This window comes from Oryctolagus cuniculus, chromosome 6, assembly GCF_964237555.1.
Source record: "Oryctolagus cuniculus chromosome 6, mOryCun1.1, whole genome shotgun sequence".
Lineage (NCBI taxonomy): Eukaryota > Metazoa > Chordata > Mammalia > Lagomorpha > Leporidae > Oryctolagus > Oryctolagus cuniculus.
This window is the reverse complement of record NC_091437.1, coordinates 139,797,549-139,818,564: the sequence shown is the minus strand read 5'-3', so window position 1 is coordinate 139,818,564 and position 21,016 is coordinate 139,797,549. Positions and strand designations below refer to the sequence as shown.

Genomic DNA, 21,016 nt, shown 5'->3' with positions numbered 1-21,016 from the left:
TGCATATTAACCCTTAATCTGTTGCATAGTTTGCAAATGTTTTCTCCCATTCTGCCAATTTTCAATTTTCATTCTGCCAAGATTCACTTTGCTCAGTGTTTCCTTTGCAGTACAGAAGCTTCTTAGCTTGATGTAATCCCATTTGTCTATTTTTGCTTTGATTGCCTGTGCTTCTTAGGTTTACTGAACAGTCTTTGTCTATGCCAATGTCTTGCAGAGTTTCCCCAATTTTATCCTCTGGAAATTTAACAGTATCAGGTCAAAGATTTAGATCCTTGAACCATTTTGAGTTGATTTTTGTATAAAGTGTATGGAGTCTTTGTTTCCTAATTCTGTGTGCAGGGATCCAGTGTATAAGCTTCATTTGATGAATAGATTGTTCTTTCTTCAGGGATTCAGTTTAGATCCTTTATCAACGAAAAGTTGGTTGTAGGTGTGTGGCTTGATTTCTGGGTATTCTATTCTCTTCCATTGTTCTACATACCTACTTTTGTTCCAGTACCAGGTTTTTTTTTATTATTATTATAACTACCCTGTAGTATATCTTAAAATCTGATATTGTGGTGCCTCTAGCTTTCTTTTAATGCTTAAGATTGCTTTAGCTATTCAGGGTCTCTTGTACTTCCATATTAATTTTAGTATATTTTTTCCATATGTGAGAAGGATGTCATTGGTATTTAATTGGGATCACATTGAATTGCTTTCCGTAGTAGGGATATTTTGATAATATTAATTATTCCAATCCATGAACATGGAGGATTTTTCCATTTTTTGTGTCTTCTTCTGTAAATTTATTCCAAGGAATTTAATGTTTTCATAGTTATTGTAAATGGGACTGGACTTAAATTATTTCTCTCAGGCCAGCGCCGCGGCTCACTAGGCTAATCCTCCGCCTTGCGGCGCCAGCACACCGGGTTCTAGTCCCGGTCGGGGCGCCAGATTCTGTCCCGGTTGCCCCTCTTCCAGGCCAGCCCTCTGCTGTGGCCAGGGAGTGCAGTGGAGGATGGCCCAGGTGCTTGGGCCCTGCACCCCATGGGAGACCAGGAAAAACACCTGGCTCCTGGCTCCTGCCATCGGATCAGCGCAGTGCGCCGGCCGCAGTGCGCTGGCTGCAGCGGCCATTGGAGAGTGAACCAATGGCAAAGGAAGACCTTTCTCTCTGTCTCTCTCTCTCACTGTCCACTCTGCCTGTCAAAAAAGTAAATAAATAAAAGAAAATAATAAAAAAATCATTTCTCTCAAGGTATTGTTTGTGTATCAAAAGATATTGATTTTTGTGTGTTAATTTTATATTCTGTAACTTCAACAAAGTCAATTCTGAGTTCCAATAGTCTCATAGTGGAGTCTTCTGGGTCACTTTCATATAGGATCATATCATATCATCTGCAAACAGGGATAGTTTGACTTCCTTCTTTCTATTCTGTGCCCTTTGATACGTTTTTTTTTTTTTTTTTTTTTTTTTTTTTTTTTTTTTTTTTACATTTTAAGCTTTTATTCAATGAGAGAAATCATAGGATAGAGAGAGCTTTATCTAAGAGAGAGGGGTAAATCTAAGTTCATACCAAGCACCAGGAACCAGCCATATGGAAGAGCATCTAGGCCAGGAAGCCTAGGGCGGGTGGCCCGAAGGCCACATACCCTGGAGGCGCAGGGCTACAGCCAGCCCCCTCCTGGCTAGGGGCCAAGGAAAAGAGAAGAGAAGGGCAGACACTCTGTGTCCCAGGCTTTTAACCCACTTCTAAAGGGGAGTGGTTAATTAACCTGATTGGCTGGTGGGTACCCAGGTGTGGCCAGGTAAGGGCATGAGGTCACATAGGGGCCTGGTGAATGTATCAGGTAGGAGGTGAGGTCACACAGGGGTGTGGTGAAGGCATGGTCTTCCAGCTCACAAACCTAATTGATTTTAACCTGTATGCCTGCCTACTTCATTCCCCTCTCAGAGACTCCACCCCTTAATCCTAAGGTAAGTTGATGAGCGTTGAATCATCTCTTCTGTAACCGCTTCCTGCTTATGAGGGGCATAGTGCAGGCCCTGCCTGTCCAGGGTCTGGAAGTCTCTGCCTATCCTAGCTAACAAACTTGTTTTGTGAGCTGGAGCAGTTTCGATCATTGCCAACATCTGTGTCCCCTGCATTGTTTGATATTTTTTTCTTGCCTAATGGTTCTGGCTAAAACTTCTAGGACTATATTGAATAGCAATTGCTGAAAGTGGGCATCCTTGACTGGTTCTGGATCTTAGTGGAAATGCTTGTAACTTTCCCCCAGTCATTAAGATGCTGGCTGTGGGTTTGCCATACATTGTCTGGATTGTGCTGAGGAATGTTCCTTCTATACCCAATTTGCTTAAAGTTTTTTCATGAAAGGGAGTTGCATTTCCTCAAATGCTTTCTCTGCATCTATTTAGATAATCATATGATTTTATTCTTCAACTTGTTAATGTGATCTATAACACTTATTGATTTGCATATGTTGAACCATTCTTGCAGACCATGGATAAATCCTCTGTGGTCTGGTTGAATGATTTTTCTGATGTGTTGTTGCATTTCATTAGTATTTTGTTGAGGATTCCTACAGCTATCTTCATTAGTGATATTTGTCTATAATTCTTTATTTGTTGTGTCTTTTTTTTTTTTTTTGGTTTTGGAATTAAGGTGATGTTAACCTCACAGAAGGATTTGGGAGGTTTCCTTCCCTTTGATTTATTTTGGGTAGTTTGGGAAGAATTGGCATTAGTTCTTCATTAAAAATCTGGTAGAATTCAGCAGTGAATCCATCTGGTCCCAGGATTTCTTGTTGGAAGGATTTTACTGATTGAATCTCTGTCTTGGTTATTGGTGTATTTAGGAGTTCAACTTTGTTACATTGTATGTGTCCGAGAATCTATCCATTTCTTCTTAGTTTTCAAATATGTTGCCATCTAACTATTTGTAATGATTTCTGATAATTCATTTTATTTCTGTGCTATTCATTGTTACATTTCCTACTTCATCTCTGATTTTATTAATTTGGGTTGCTCTCCCTCCCCCTTTTTCTTTGGTTAGTTGGTTCAGTGTATATCAATTTTGTTTATTTTTTCCAAAAACAATTCTTCATTTCACTGATATTTCATATTTTTGTACCAATTTTGTTTTTTCTTATTTTCAAAATCTTCCTTTTAATTATTTCTTCTCTAATTTAATTATTACTTTCTTCCTTTTAATTTTTTGGGTTTGGTTTGTTGTTTTTCTAAGTCCTTGAGGTGCATTAATAAATCATTTACTGATGCTTTTCCAATTTTTGATGTATGCACTAATTTTATAAACTTCTTCCTTAACATTCTTTTGCTCTCTATCTCATAAGTTTTGATGGGTTGCATTGTCACCTTCTTTTATTTCCAGTAATTTTTTTATTCTCATTTTGATTTCTTCTATGACTCACTGTTAATCCTTGAGTTTGGTGTTCAATGTCTATATGTTCAAATATTTTCTAGAGATTCTTAGGATGTTAATTTGCAGCTTCATTCATTGTGTTCAGAAAAGTTTCAATTTTTTGAATTTGCTGGGACTCGTTTTATGCCCTGGCACACGGTCTATCATAGAGACAGTTCCATGCACTGATGCGCATATATCCACACAATGCCATGATTATAATAAATTATATATAATATAGTTTAATAAATATAATAATTTAATAAAATAATAATATATAATAACTTATTATAGTCACATTTTCCTGTCAAATTGATCCCTTAATCATTACATGATGACATTCTTTGTATTTTTTGATAGTTTTTGTGTTAAAGTCTATTTTGTCTGATATTAGGATGAATAGTCCTGCTCATTTTTCCTTACTGTTAGCATGGAATAACTTTCCATCCTTTCACTTTCAGTCTTCATGGGTCTTTGTTGGTGAATTGTGTTTCTTGTAGGTAGCATTTAAATATGTCTAATTTTTTAATTCATTCAGCCTGTCTTTATCTTTTAATTGGAGAATTTAAGCCATATACATTCAAGGTTAATACTGATAAGTAATGACTTGCCCCTGACTTTTTCCCATAAATATTACTATTGTTTATTTCAGATTTCCTTTGTACTTTTACTGGGATATTTCCTACCTTCACATTCTTTCATAGCAATAATTATCTTTCTGTGTTTCTGTGTGTGCCACATCCTGAAGTATCATTTGTAAACTGGATGAGTGCTGACAAATTCTTTCAATTTCTATGGTTCTGGAAGGTCTTTACCTTCATTCATAAATGAGGGCTTTTCAGGGTATAATATTCTGGATTGATAGATTTTTTTTTTTTAAGACTTGTACTGTGTCTCTCCATTCTCTCCTAGATTGTAGGGTTTCTGATGAGAAATCAGCTGTGAGTCTAATTGGAGATCCTCTGAAGGTAATCTGGTATTTCTCTCATGCACATTTTAGGATCTTTTCTTTATGGTTCACTGTGGAAAGTCTGACTACAAAGTGTCATGGTTAAGATCTTTTCTGGTCATGTCCATTAGGAGTTCTTCCTGCTTTCTATACTTGGATATCCCTTTCTTCAAATATGGACAGTTTATGTCATTATTTCACTGAATAGGTATTCTAATTCATTCTCTCCTTCCTCACCTTTAGGAACTCAAAGGCTAATATGTTGGGCCATTTGATAGTATCCTATAAATTTTGAACACTGCTTTTATTTTTCTAATTTATCCTTCTTTCTCCTCTTCCTACTCTTCCACCCTCTTCTCCTCCTCCTCCATTTCTTTCTCTTCCTCTTCCTCCTCCATTTCTTACTCTTCCTCCTCCTCCTTTTCCTCTGTTTCTTCAAATGAGATTTTTCCAGATTTATTTTCTAGCTGCAGTATTCTTTCTTCTGCCTCAATAGGTTTGCCTTTAAGGTTTGCATTTATTTGACATATTGAATTCATTTCTAATATTTCCATTTGGTTTCTTTCAAAATTTCTATCTAATGGGAAAATTTTTTCATCTATTTCATATTTGGATTTCTTTACCTCATTAATTTGCTTCAATCATATGGCCATTCTTTTGTGTTGCTTTTCATGTATTTCATCAGACTCTTCACTTCAATATTCGAATATTGAAGTGTTTTTATGTTTCTTTAGAATAGTCATGTTTTATTCCTTGTCTTTGGTTTCCTGAATGTCTGCATTTATTTTTACACATTTGTGGGAACATTGTTGGTTTCTCCACTGGTGGTTTTATATTTGAACTAAGCCTCTGTAGCTTAGTGGAGTCTCTACTCCTCATTAAATACCTAGAGGCATGTGTTGGGTGGGTCCAGGGAGTTCTGCTCAGTGCTTGAGGGTGGGGCAAGAATCCAGGGTGACACCCAAGTTGGGCATGATAGATTTCTTTTTTCAGCAGGAGTAAGGGGATGACCCTTTCTTCTAAGGTGATCAATGCCCAGGGTTAGCCCACAGTGGGTACAGCCCTCACTCACACTGGCACATGATCTGCACAAATGATTTGTGCAGTCCTCAGTGTGATTATAGAACCCTCTGCAATGACCTACCCCAGGCATTCAGGGAATCCTGAGCCTCTGATACCAGACACAGTGATTGCCCAAAGACCCAACTATACTCCACACCCTGTCATGCAGTCACAGAATTCCCACACAGTGCACAGGAGTGCAGAGTGTCCCCTCTCTGCCATGTGAACTTGCCCTGCCTATGGACAGAGCAGAGTCTTTTCCAGAGCTAGCTGCCTGTGGGTGTTCAGCCTTGGCAGTTTGGTCCCTGCAGCCTATGAAAGGTTGAGAGCATGGGGACACCTCACAGTCCTATGTAGGTGCCCATCTCCCTGTGAATCCATCTAGCCAGACACAAAGTCTGTGGGAAAAGCAAATTCTGCCCTCGTAAAATCCCTTTTTCCTGCACATGCATTCAACAGCTGCCACAGCCTCTACCACACCCTTGTGGGGGAACGGTGAACAGGAAAAGCTGCTACCTGCAGTGCAGGCATTCCCATATGGTTGCCAGTTCAAGTCCCAGCTGCTCCTCTCCTGATCCAGCTCTCTGCTATGGACTGGGAAAGCTGAAGACGGCCCAACTCCTTGGGTCCCCACACCCACATGGGAGACCCAAAGAATCTCCTGGATCCTGGCTCCTAGCCCAGCCATTGTGTTCATTCAGGGACTGAACTAACAGATGGAAGACACTTGTCTTTGTCTCCCTCCCTCCTCCTTCCCTCCCTCCCTCCCTTCTTCCTTGCTCTGTAAATATGTAGCTCTGTCTTTCAAATAAGTAGATAAATCTTTTTTTAAACTTTTATTTAATGAATATAAATTTCCGAAGTACAGCTTATGGATTACAATGGCTTCCCCCCCATAACGTCCCTCCCACCTGCAACCCTCCCCTTATCCACTCCCTCTCCCCTTCCATTCATATCAAGATTCATTTTCGATTCTCTTTATATACAGAAGATCAGTTTAGCATACATTAAGTAAAGATTTCAACAGTTTGCTCCCACACAGAAACAGAAAGTGCAAAATACTGTTTGAGTACTAGTTATAGCATTAAATCTCAATGTACAGCACACTAAGGACAGAGCTCCTACATGAGGAGTAAGTGCACAGTGACTCCTGTTGTTGACTTAAAAAATTGACACTCTTGTTTATGGCATCAGTAATCACCCTAGGCTCTTGTCATGAGCTGCCAAGGCTATGGAAGCCCCCTGAGTTCACCGACTCTGATCATATTTAGACAAGGTCATGGTCAAAGTGGAAGTTCTCTCCTCCCTTCAGAGAAAGGTACCTCCTTCTTTGATGACCCGTTCTTTCCACTGGGATCTCACTCACGGAGATCTTTCATTTAGGTGTTTTTTTTTTTTTTTTTCCCCCAGAGTGTCTTGGCTTTCCATGCCTGAAATACTCTCAAGGGCTTTTCAGATGGATCTGCATGCCTTAAGGGCTGATTATGAGGCCAGAGTGCTGTTAGGACATTTGCCATTCTATGGGTCTGCTGTGTATCTCACTTCCCATGTTGGATCATTCTCTCCCTTTTTGATTCTATCAGCTAGTATTTGCAGACACTAGTCTTGTTTATGTGATCCCTTTGGTTCTTAGTCCTATCATTATGATCAGTTTTGAACAGAATCTGATCACTGGGACTAGTGAGATGGCATTGGTACATGCCACCTCGATGGGATTGAATTCGAATCCCCTGGTATGTTTCTAACTCTACCATTTGAGGTAAGTCAGCTTGAGCGTGTCCCGAATTGCACATCAGAGAGAGAGAGAGAAATCTTTAAAATAAAAAAAATATATATATGAATTTCCTTCTCTAGACTAGGTGGGTACCTTGCCCCCCACTAGGACTTCAGGTCAGACTCATTGTCAGTGTTGTCTACAGGGTTCTCCCTCATGCAATATTACCAGTGGCATGGGCTGCCTCAATCTGCCCTGACCTAGCTTTCAGAATCTGGCATTTCCTTCAGCCCCTGGCTGCAGAAAGCATGTGAAATGTCCATACTTGCTTCTGCACATCTACTTTTTCCACATACTAAACAGTGTACCTCTTGTTTCTGTATAATTTCCACTGCAAACTTCTCCCCAAGTCTCATCTGGGGATTCACCTGCTTTTTTTCTGCTATCTTGCCCTCATCAAAACCAGTATATTTTTCCTTATTAATTTCATATTTTAAGAATGTGGAATTTGGAAAAGCATCCTTTCTTCCACGTTCTTTCAGCTATTTTCTTAAGTTTATCAATCAATTATTAGGAGCAATTAATTTGTAAAACTGGGACACTTATAATAGTAAACATTTTAGTTCTCACTATTAGTTGCTTTCCATAATTTTGCATGAATTTTTAATTAAACCTTATGCCACTGTTATGGAATAAGTGCATTAATTTTGTTTTATTTATGAGAAAAGTCAGGCACAACAAAATTAAGTCATGTAGATAGGGACTCTGTTTCCAAATGTTTTACTATTTATGTACACTATACAATACTTTTTGAAGAAATGGAAAATGGTAAAAGTACAAATATTCAAAATCATATCTGACATTAAATATATGTACATATATATCCTGAAATTTATACTTTTATTATTACATATAACAATTTTGGTTGAGATATTAAGCCTAAAATTGGATACATGCGATAACTGATTCTAGCTTCTTGTTAATGCACACCTTGGGGTGGCTCAAATGGATGGGTTCCTGACACCTGTGTGGGAGATGTGGATTAATTTCCCTGTTCCCAGCTTTACCCTGTCCCGTCCCACCTGTTTCAGATATTTTGAGACATAAAACAGCAGTTTGTGGCTTTTTTTTTTCTCTCTCTCTCCCTCTCAAATATATAAAATAAGAAAAGATATTTAAAAATCAGTTTCTTATCACAACACAATACCATTTACAAACTGGCCTTTTTTTCCCTTTCCAGTATCATCTCTGCCTATGTTCTTTAAGATTCAGCTCACACTCCCAAGGCGCGAGGCTGGATTTGATATTCTTTATGTTTGTTTATATCAAAGATAACCTTAAAGCCAGGCTTCCTAACAGAACAGACCTATTGTATTCACTGTCTCCACATCTCTTCCTCTATGCTTTTGATAGCTTGAAAAGTTCACATCCCATAATTAACAATAATTTTATTTCATTTCGTTTTTAAAGGTTTTATTTATTTGAAAGGCATATTCACAGAGACAGAGAGCTAGAGCAAGAGACAGAACTTCCACTGATGAGTTCACTCCCTACCTGGCCACATCAGGTGGAGCTTGGCCACGCTGAAGCCATTCCTGGAATTCCATCTAAGCCTCCTGCGTGGATTCCAGGGGCCCAAGGACTCCAGCAATTTTCAGCTGATTTCCAGTCACAGGAGCAGAAAGCTGGATCAGAAACAGAGCAGCTGAGACTTGAACCAGTGTCCTATAGAGGACGCTGGTGTCACAAATGGTGGCTGAATCCCCCGTACCACACTTAACCCCCTGTACCAACAATCTGCTTTTTATAACTTACCCCGAGGATATACACACAAATATCCCTCCTTGTTAAACTAACAGTTATTGAACACTCTTCTTGAATAAAAGTAATATGTTACATAGTTGATAGGTAGATGGATGACAGATGAAGAAGATTAGAGAAAGAGAGAGAGATTATTTGACAATTATATATCACTTGCTTTTTCTGTTAACACTTCTTTTCCATGGCATGATGCAAGGTTTTCTACATAGTTCTCTATTTGTTTATTATTATCTCCTTTAGAATCTCCATCTTCCCTATATGGCAATGTTGATAATGCTAGAATTTTTATTTTAAGACTTTTCTATTTATATACTAAATATTGTGTTTCTATTTTTTATTAATTGACTTTAACACAAGTCTCTTTCATAGAATTAGAAAATGTCAAACTGTCCAGTGAGATCACAGAGTTCAATAAAAAAAAAAAAAAAAAACATGCTACATAGTTGGCAATTCGGACAATGAAATGGGTAAGAAGAAATTAAAGAGATGGATTTAGAAATACAGAGTTATTTATTTGAAAGGCAGAGTGGGAGAAAGAGTTACAAGAGAGGCACATGTAGGCTGACAAAGCCAGGAATCAGGAAATCCATTTAGGTCTCCCACATGGGTGGAAGAACTTGAGTAACTGGCCCATATCAACTGCCTTTCCAGGAGCATCGCTAGGCAGATGGAGGAGAAATGGAAGAGCCTGGACTCTGGCATGCCAGCTTGGGATGCAGGTGTCCCCGGTAGCAGCTTGAACCACTGCGGCACAACGCACGCTCCAAGATGGAATTTGTGAAATGCAGAGAAAAGTAAGTATGAATATATCTACATAAAACAGTAAGTATATTTCCAAATATAGTCTCAAACTTGCCCGTTTGGTGCTGAGAAGATGACGAAATATCCAAGGCAAAGACATAGGATGCATAGTAAAATAAAATAATATTTTGATGTTAGGCCAGGAACATTTCAAAATGAAATAGTCACTAAAATTGAATTGTCCAAGTTCAACTCTTGTTCCTACATGTGGCCCTACAGATCTTTAGGATTATATTTACTTACTATTATTATTACTTTCTATTTTGGGTAGCTTCCAGACTGTGGACTTAAGATCCCTGAGAAATCAGGACTAAGAAATGATAGAAGCAATTCTCATATTCCTAAGTATTGTGTGTAGTTATAAATAAGATTTATATACATGTTAATTTCACATGTAAGTATGTATGACTTTAGACATGAATGCATACACACAAATATAGATACATAGGCTATATTGACTCAGAAATTATGGAATTTATATCTTCCTCAGCCTATAATGCCCTTCTTCATACTCCAATAATTCCTTCTGCCTTCACATTTAATCTTTACTCATACTTCAAGTCCCAGTGGAAGTATGACTTCTTAAAGGCCCACTTTCTTTATAATATTGAGCTTTGTTGCTGTTATTAGTTAACATGTCCATTCACATAATAACTATATATATATATATATATATCTGTGCTTTATATGTTGACATGGGTTTAAAAAGGGGAAACTGTTATAGTATTATGTAAGTGCATAACACTTCTATTTTTATGGAGTTACTACTAGTGGGGAACAAATTTTTCTGTGAAAAGTGCTCAAATAAGTCCAGAGTATTATGAGAATTCATAAATTTGAACATTCTCTAGTGTGGAAATGGTTGCAAATTTTTCCCATTAATATCATATTTATAAGAATGAAGGAGACATTATCTGAAGACTTGACATTCAGCTGTAATAACTTATTGCTCAAATATGATTAAAATTTGAAGTTTTATATTTTTTAAGTACATTCTTTCCAAATAACTTAAATTTATTTATAATTTTATTTTACATTACATATTCTACTGCATGGGTAATTATATTCATTGACTTTGTAATATAGCATGCAGTGGCCATCAGATCACATTATTTGTACATAAAAAGAAAAAATATTCAATGTAGTGCACTTATATTCAAATCATCATGGTAGCCAATTTTGTACTAAGTTTTCCAGTGGGTTCAAAGCTGCTTTATGATGTTCAGATGCAGATGTCCTCAGTATGGTGTCTGGGCTTGCTATGACTTTACCAGAAAACTAATGACTTGAAAAGATGAGAATGGTTATATTTTAGACAGAATTCTGAGACTTTCGCCAGCTGGTAAAACAGAAACATTTAAAACTACAGTACCAGAAAGAGGTATAGGAGAGCTGCCAGATGTGAGCATTAGAGTTACATAATCATCATATTCTCTTATGCATACCAAGAAAAAAAAGAAAAGCCGGGAATTAATGAGTGGATCCAATTGCTCACTTGATTTTGTCAGAGGCAGCTCTGCCAAGTCTTGGCTATGCACTTCATTCATTAGAAAAGACTTCCACTCGTATATGTTTTATGTATAATATGATAATTTAAACATCTTCCTTTTATATTGTAGCGTCATAAACAGAGTACTTCTCCCTGTTTACCTTTTAGTACTCTTGCATTCATCCAAATTTATGTAATCACAGTTTCCCAACCATGCCACATGAACACCTGCTTTTACTCTTCTATCATGCTGTTTTATTTGTTGGATGGCTTCTTGCTTAATCTCTGATTTTTTTTTCCCTAGTAACACCCATACCCTATGGCCCCTTTAAAACTACTGTTATAATTATATAGTTATATAGTGTACCAGAGTCAGGTACTGGAGTTCTTGCCTTTCATGTGGGAGACCTCGATGGAGTTCCTGGCTCCTAGTTTCAATCTGGCAGCTGCAGGTATTTGGGGAGTGAACCGGTGGATAGAAGATTACCTCCACCCCTATGCCTACCCCTACCTCTCCCTGTGCCTTTCAAATAAATAAACTGCCAAAATCATTCAATATATATAAAATATACCAGATAAAGTATTGTCTAATCATGAAAGGTACAAGCTATTTTTCAACATAATTTATTATTGACAATATGTCATAAAATGGACAATAAAGTCATATTTTCTCTAAGATATATATATAGTCAACTTTAAAAATAGCATAAGAAATTTTAATAGTAAACTGAACAAAGACTATCATACTATGCCATCTTTTTGTGATTAGCCATGTAATATTGGTTGTTTTGCAGATATACATATGTAAATCTGACCAGAACACTGTTATCTGAGTATTTTCATATAACACTCCCCAATACTTTGCTTTTGTCCATCTGTACAGAAATTTATAAACTATAATTCATACAAGGAGATATTAGATTTTTTGAAAAAATGTAATTAGCATCATTTTATACTATGGTACTTGATATTTTAATATTATTTTTAAAGATTATTTACTTTATTTGAAAGTCCAAGTTACACAGAGAGAGATATATCTCCCATGCAATGGTTCACTGCCCAGATGGTCACAATAGCGAGTGCTGGGCCAGGCTGAAACCAGGAGCCAGGAGCCAGGAGCCATCAAGGTCGCCCCGGTGGGTGGTGGGGACCCAAACACTTGGGCCATCTTCCACTGCTTTTTCCAGGCCGTTGTAGTGAGCTGGATCAGAAGCGGAGCAGCAAACAACTGAACTGAAATCCATATGGGGCTGGCGCTGCGGTTCAATAGGCTAATCCTCAGCCTGTGGCGCCTCACCCTGGGTTCTAGTCCCGGTCAGGGTGCCGGGTTCTGTCCTGGTTGCCCCTCTTCCAGTCCAGCTCTCTGCTCTGGCCCGGGAGTGCAGTGGAGGATGGCCCAAGTGCTTGGGCCCTGCAACTGCATGGGAGACCAGGAGAGGCACCTGGCTCCTGGCTTTGGATCAGCGCGGTGCGCCAGCCCCAGCGCTCTGGCAGAGGCGGCCATCGGGGCTGAACCAATGGTAAAGGAAGACCTTTCTTTCTGTCTCTCTCTCTCTCTCACTGTCCACTCTGCCTGTCAAAAATAATTAAAAAAATCCATATGGAATGACAGCCTTGCAGATAGGGCTTTACTCACTTCCTCAAAAGGTGGCCAGTATTCAATATATTTTAAACAAATATACATAGAATAATATTCCTTAACATTAAATCTTGTCCAAATCTCTTCCTCAAAAAAGTATAATGTGGGGGGGCTGGCGCTGTGGTGCAGCAGGTAAATACCCTGGAGCAACGGCATCACATATGGGTGCGGGTTCAAGTCCCGGCTGCTCCACTTCAGATCCAGCTCTCTGCTATGGCCTGGGAAAGCAGTGGAAGATGGCCCAAGTCCCTGGGCCCCTGCACCCACATGGGAGACTTGGAAGAAGCTCCTGGCTCCTGACTTCAGATCAGCACAGCTCTGGCTGTTGCAGCCAATTGGGGAGTGAACCAGCAGATGGAAAACCTCTCTCTCTGACTCTCCTCTCTCTCTAACTCTGACTTTTTAAATAAATAAATCAATTCAATCCCATCAAGGTGGCATGTACCAATGCCATCTCACTAGTCCAAGTGATCAATTTCAGTTCACAATTGATCATAATGAAAGGACTAAGAGTCAAAGGGAGCACATAAACAAGTCTAGTACCTGCTAACACTAACCGATGGAATAAATAAAGGGGAGAGTGATCCAACGTGGGAAGTGAGATACTCAGCAGACTCATAGAATGGCAGATGTCCTAAATAGCACTCTGGCCTCAGAATCAGCCCTAAAGGCATTCGGATGAGGCTGAAAAGCCCATGAGAGTATTTCAGGCATGGAAAGCCAAGACACTCTGGCAAAAGATCTCTGTGAGTGAGATCCCAGTGAAATGAACAGGTCATCAAAGAAGGAGGTACCTTTCTCTGAAGGGAGGAGAGAACCTCCACTTTGACTATGACCTTGTCTAAACAAGATAAGAATCGGAGAACTCAGAGGGCTTCCATAGCCTTGGAAACTCATGACCGGAGCATAGGGAGACTACTGATGCCATAGACAGGAGTGTCAATTGGTAAAGTCAACAACAGGAGTCACTGTGCACTTACTCCTCATGTAGGATCTCTGTCCTTGATGTGCTGTGTATTGAGATTTAAAGCTATAACAAGTACTCAAACAATATATTTCACTTTGTGTTTTTATGGGGGTGCAAACTGTTGAAATCTTTACTTAATGCATACTAAACTGATCCTCTGTTAAAAAAAAAAAAAGAAAGAAATTATCAACTCCCAACTTGACTCTCACTGGGATTAAACATGACAATAGGTCTGATCTGATTTCATCATCATTTAGAAAAAAAATCATCTATTATTTCTCACTTTGTGTTTCTGTGTGAGAGCAAACTGTTGAAATCCTTACTTAATGTATACTAAGCTGATCTTCTGTATATTAAGATAATCGAAAATGAATCTTGATGTGAATGGAAGGGGAGAAGGAGTGGGAAAGGGGAGGGTAGTGGGTGGGAGGGACGGTATGTGGGGAAGCCATTGTAATCCATAAATCGTACTTTGGAAATTTATATTCATTAAATAAAAGTTAAAAAAAATAAAAAAAAAATAAACAATACAAAACAAAACAAAAAAGTAAAAGTATAATGTGGGTGTTGTACAATGGATTAAAGAACAGTGGCAGCAGTCATATTTAGATTTTAAAATTTCTAATTAGCCCATCCAAAATGGCTAACAACACTAAATTTCTCAATTCCTATTAGAGCGATGCACTTTGTTTTAAACTTTAATCATTTAATTATAGAACATTAAGCTTCCCTTGTTCCTCTGAAATTAACTGGTATAACTTGTTAAAATTTTTATAATCCAGGGCTGGCGCCATTGGCTCACTTGGAAAATCCTCCCCCTGCGGAGTCAGATCCCATATGGGCACCGGGATCTAGTCCCGGTTGCTCCTCTTCCAGTCCAGCTCTCTGCTGTGGCCCAAGAAAGCAGTGGAGGATGGCCCAAGTGCTTGGGCCCCTGCACCAACATGGGAGACCAGGAAGAAGCACCTGGCTCCTGGCTTCAGATTGGCACAGCTCCAGCCATTGCAGCCATTTGGGGGGTGAATCAACAGAAGGAAAACCTTTCTCTCTGTCTCTCTCTCTCACTGTCTAACTCTATCTGTCAAATAAAAAAAAATCCAAAAATGACTAAGTATAAAGTTGAAGAATTATATTATATTTATAATATTATAATTCGTAAGTTATGCTCATAAACCATTGTATATAGTTAGTTTCAAACAATAAGAAAATGCTTGAAGTATATTTGTCTTGATATCTAACTTTCTGGAAATATTTAGAATCTCTAAGAAATGTGTGGCCTAAAAGGTTGTCTTGTAGAATAGATTTTATTTGGCCTTATTCATAATAAGAAATTTGTATTATCATCCGTGTCACTCACAAGCTAAAGATAAATGAATTTTTAAAATAACTCTTTTGTATGGATGAAAATAATGTTCTTATTTACTTATTTAATTCAGGAATGAAATAAGTTTAACAATGATGAAACTACATCTCAGAGCAACTAGTAATCCGGTCCATTAGTCAAAGACATTGAGTTAGTGACCCCAATGCCATAGCCATCCAGCTACCTCGTGCCCATCAGCTAATACAAGTAGATCTCTATTTCTATGACCAGTCTCACTGAGCTAACTTCTCATATTTTCAAAACAGTAGTCAAAATCCTGAGAATTATCTATTGTTATTGAATAGTTACATAAGCTTAAAGACTATAATTGAGTTTATCATTGTTTTGGTAAATTCTCGGGTAGCTGAAAAATATTTTCTGTTCTTTATGGCTAATAACTAATGTAGAAATCTTGTTATATATGACATTGATGATAATTTTATTTCAACATGTGTCCACAGAAATACATGTACTATGTAACTTTTAGCTACACTTTACATGTTGTTTAAGATGGGCTAATATTTTCAAAATGTTGATATGCATAGAATATGACAATATTTACAATACAGGATGGAAAACTATATTATTATCTTTGGCTAGAGAGACTTGACCAGGGTCTTTGGCTGTCAAGGATCAGATAATCAATATCTTAGCACCGTATAACACTACTCTGCCAATGAATTGGAAAACACCTTTTGGTAACTTTTTGTTAAATAAGTTAGACATCATTGTCATGACATTTAACATAAACTGTACTTGTGTTTTTCTATGAGTAATGTTGACTGAGGCAGAAAAAGCTGACCTATTGGTGGAGATCAATCCAGATAGCATTGCTGAAGTTTAAACGTTAAAAATCAGCCATCATGATAAACTCCCTTTGCCACATCAGACTGAAAAATGATAATGAAGTGGAATTTGTCTGTGATGTGAAACATCTTACCCTGTTGTGAAAGAAGGCCACACCTGATACAGAGATAAAACATAGTGGAATTCAAATGTTTAAAAGAAAACTAGCACACAAAATGTTCTGAAACTGGAATTATTCATAGTTGTACATTTCCCACCATTTCTCTGACAAACACTTATTAGGTAATATTGATTATATTAGGTAATATTGATTATAATAAATAGATAGCCAGGATAGATCTGAAAAAAAAGAAAAAAATGAACAGTTATGTGGAAAATAGAATATTTCCAAATTTACAGGCAAACTAAAAGCCTGATTTACCATTTGAAAATGAAAAAATAACTTGCATTGGTAAATAGTTTTTTTTAAGATAGTAACATGTGTTAAGGAAAATTAGTAAATTTAACAAATTAACTATTTTATAATCTCTGTAAAGTTAAGGTGAGATGAATTTGAAATTTAACCAGAAGGTATATAATAAATTAAAAAATAAATTCTGCTGGGAAGAAATAGGAGAAAGGGAAAGAATGGAAACAAACAAGCATCTAGTGTAAGGTAGACCAGAAACAATGATACAGAAATACAAAGAGTGATATGGCAAATGATGTTAAATTTCCAGCTTTTATTGGACTTGGATCTATTATTTAATGTTGACTTTTTCTTTAATCTTTGTAAAATTAAGTGCATAAATAAATTGCATATTGTTGGGGTCTTAAGCCTGAGGCTAGCCCCTGACCAGCAGGGGACAGTACAGGCACTGCCGGACAAGGCAAATGGGAGAGGTAAGGTCGATGGGTCAAGCATACCGCAGCAAGTATCTGTGAGTTCTGTTGAAGCAGGAACTACTTTATTGAGGAAGTGTACAGGCTTATAAAGCTCACAAAAGACATGCACAGTAGGGGAGCCAATCAGCGAAGAGGTCATGCAGGCATGGGTGGACCATGCACAGGAGCATCTTAAGCGAGGTATAGGGATCATGTACTGTCCACGTATCCGGAACTAAAGCAGACCTATCCCTGCGGGTGGTCTGATCTTAGGTAGCTTAAACACAGCAGCCGCAGACACACCCCTCGAACATCCGCCAGGCGCCATATTGTAATGGAGGTTTTAGGCAATGTCCAACATTTCCCCCTTTTTGTTTTACATTAAAGAGAGAAAGAGGAACTGAGTGGAGAGTGTGCCTGTCTTAGGTTGTCCCCTCTGACTGGGATCAGCCCTTTAGGGAGCATGTCTGTCTTAGGTTGTCCCCTTCTGGGGATGTTACCTGTCTTTGACTACTACTCCAGCTGTTAAGGGCTGCCCCATGGGATCTTACCCATCACTGGCTACCACCTCAGCAACTCAGGGTATGATATATTATACCTCTACATCTTGGCAGTGGCCATGGGCAGATGTATAGGGTTCCCAATCTGGCGCTTAAAGAGGAGCATAACCTGGTTCTTGAAGAGTGGCATATTGTTGTCAGACCACCATTAACTGGACCACAGTGATGCAATTTAGACAAATTTACAAGGACAATGGAGACCAAGGGGCCCACAAGGGGGAGGAGATAAGGAAACCATCCCCCAAGGCCCGACCACAGGTAACTAGAGCTTAGTTCATTACAATGTTTTTCAAGGTATTCTTGGAGGGTCTTGATCTTGTCCTGAATGATGCCGGAGCGATTAGCGTAAAAGCAGCACTCCTGATGTACCATGATGATCAGTCACAATGAGGCAGAGAGTCCAATATGGCCTATTCATCCCTTGAGAGCCTCGCTTAGCTACATCTGCCAGTACTTTCACTTAGGCCAGAGTCAGTCCTTCTCTCGGGCCAGAGTCAGTCCTTCTTTAGGGTTCGTTCCAGTCTGTTGTGCCCCACGTTGGGTGCCACTTGTTAGGGTCTCGAGCCTGAGGCTATCCCCTGACCAGAGGGGCAGCACAAGCACTACCCGACAAGGTGAACGGGAAAGGTAAGGTCAACGGGTCAAACACACCACAAGCACCTATGAGTTCTGTCGAAGCAGGAACTACTTTATTGAGGAAGTTACAGGCTTATAAAGCTTACAAAAGACATGCGCAGTAGGGGAGCCAATCAGCGAAAAGCTCATGCAGGCATGGGTGGACCACGTAAGGGGCATCTTAAGCAAGGTATAAGGATTATGCACTGTCCACGTATCCGGAACTAAAGCAGACCTATCCCTGCAGGTGGTCTGATCTTAGGTAGATTAACCACAGCAGCCACAGACACACCCCTTGAACATCCGCCAGGTGCCATATTGTAATGAAGGTTTTAGGCAATGCCCAACACATATTATCATATTCTTTCTTTCTTTTTTTTTTTTTAAGATATATTTATTTGAAAGGCAGAGTTACAGAGCGAGAGCAAGAGCGAGAGCGATCTTCCATCCACTTGCTCATGCCCCAATAACTGCAATGCTCAGGGCTGGGCCAGGCTGAAGCCAGGGACCAGGAGCATCATCTGGGTCTCCCATGTGAGTGGAAGGGGTGCAGACACTTGAGACATCTTCTGCTGCTTTTCCCAGGCCATAGCAGGAGCTGGATCAGAAGTGGAGCAGCCGAGATTCAAACTGGCACCCATTTGGATGTAGGCTCTGCAGGTGGTGGCTTAACCTGTTTTGCCACAGTCCATCCCCTCTGTTTCCTTTTAATTAATTAATTTTCATTGATTTTATGTTTCTTTAAATTGCTGTTATATCTATTAAAAATTTAAGGTTGCTATAAAACAAAAGAGACGCGCTACTTACATTGTTGTTAACTTATGTATTTACTTTCAATTCTAAGAAAGAATTCTAAATATAACACAATAAAAATTACTATACTATTATGTTGAAATTTTATCAAAATTAAATGTCTATTATTGTAAGAAACAATGCAAAATAATTAATGATGTTTATGAAAGCATTTAGTTTTGACTATTGTTAAGGTTATTTATTTGAACAGGAAAAGGGATTTGCAGTCAGTACAAAAAGTATTAATCTTTCTGTAAGTTCTTATCAAATTTATCAAGTATGAAATGTAGACATATATATGTATTATGTTAGACCATAACTGATGTATAGTTAGTTATCTGAGGTATTAAAATTGTTGATATTAAAGTAATATTAAAGAACTATGCTTTCTAGCAACATCATTATTCATGAGTGATTCATTAGTCTTTAGCAAACATATATGGATTATGATATTTCAAGAAATAATAAAACATAGTATATTTAAGTTTTACCCCCTCGTAATTTAGTTTAATAAGAAGAAAAGAACAATACCAATAAGTCACATTTGCTTTCATTTCAGATATAAAATATGCATTTCAGGATATTAAAAGTATGAAGAAGAGAAGAAAAGTATTGAGGGAAAATTAGGAAGTAAAATATCAAATTTTAAAATGATAAATTTTAAAAATATATTTTGAGAAAAATAAATCCCAATGGTTTTGAATATGTAGCAAGAAAAAATTTAAAGCAAAGTTGTCATGGTACACTAAAAAAAGATTTTTATGTATGTAAATTATACTTTACTAAAGCTATTTTTAAAATGACTGCTATAGACTGCCAACTATTGAAGTTAAAATATATCAAGATTTGACAAGCACCAATCATAGTTTCAAGCTTCCTTAAAGAAAAACACAATTTTTTTCAGAATTAAAATAATCTGTTTAAGCGAATACAGAGGAATGTAGCCATTGATAATGCTGATGAATATTTCCTTAAATGTAAAAACATCTGTTTCATTACTTTTACTAATGATATTTTATAATCAAATTTGTAATGGAGACATTTTCATAAAAAATGAAGGATTTTATTTAAAAATGGCTCATTCCTGTATCTCAATAAAATAAGATCTCAGTGATAATCTAATTCATTCAAATGTTTGACATTTTGATAAAATCTGAAATTGAATCACCTTTACTCTTGTAAAAATATATTTGAGATCATTATGAACATATAGGTGGCAAAATCAAAATGTGCTATAAGAAACTTAGCAGTTAGCAATATTTGGTTTTGGATTTTTCAATCTGTACTATACTCATGGAATAACTGGTTTTAGACTCACAGAATAAAGTTTTTACATTGTAATCACTGTGTAGTGGTAGAAGAACAGATTTTCTAACAAGGCTCTCTTCCACACTAAATTCAAATGAGAGGATATTTTGGAAAACACCAGGAAAGAGTACCCAATATGTTGTCAATGTCAGATATGGGTGGTAAATACATTTCCATGCCTAAAATACTCTCATGGGCTCTTCAGCCAGATTCGAATGCCTTAAGGGCTGATTTTTTTTTTTCTTTTGGTATTTACTGGCAGAGTTAAACAGAGAGAGAAAGAGAGAGAGAGAGAGAGAGAAAGGTCTACCTTTTTCCGTTGGTTCACTCCCCAAGTGGCCGCCATGGCCTGCACGTTGCAGCCGGCGTAATGAGCTGATCTGAAGCCAGGAGCTAGGTGATTCCTTCTGGTCTCCCATGTGGGTGCAGGGCACAAGGACCTGGGCCATCCTCCACTGCACTCCTGGGCCACAGCAGAGAGCTGGACTGGAAGAGGGGCAACCGGGACAAACTCCAGCGCCCCAACCAGGACTAGAACCTGGGGTGCCGGCGCCGCACATGGAGGATTAGCCTATTGAGCCGCAGCACCAGCCTAAGGGCTGATTCTGAGGCCAGAGTGCTGTTTAGGACATCTGCCATTCTATGAGTCTGCTGTGTATCTCCCTTCCCATGTTGGATCTTTCTCTCCCTTTTTTATTCTATCAATTAGTGTTTGCAGATACTAGTCTTGTTTATGTGATCCCTTTGACTATTAGTCCTATCATTATGATCAACTGTGAACAGAAAGTGATCACTTTGGCTAGTGAGATGGCATTGGTACATGCCACCTTGATGGGATTGAATTGGAATCCCCTGGCA

At 38.2% G+C, this 21,016-nt stretch overlaps 1 long non-coding RNA gene across 1 annotated transcript; it reads left to right on the top strand.

Moving 5' to 3' along the window:
* The first annotated feature begins 1,923 nt into the window (after positions 1-1,923).
* LOC127490756 (uncharacterized) lies at positions 1,924-19,476 on the top strand. Its single transcript, XR_007919149.2, has 3 exons — positions 1,924-1,963; positions 9,605-9,747; positions 19,410-19,476. It is a non-coding gene; the product is annotated as an uncharacterized lncRNA (long non-coding RNA).
* The last annotated feature ends 1,540 nt before the right edge of the window (positions 19,477-21,016 follow it).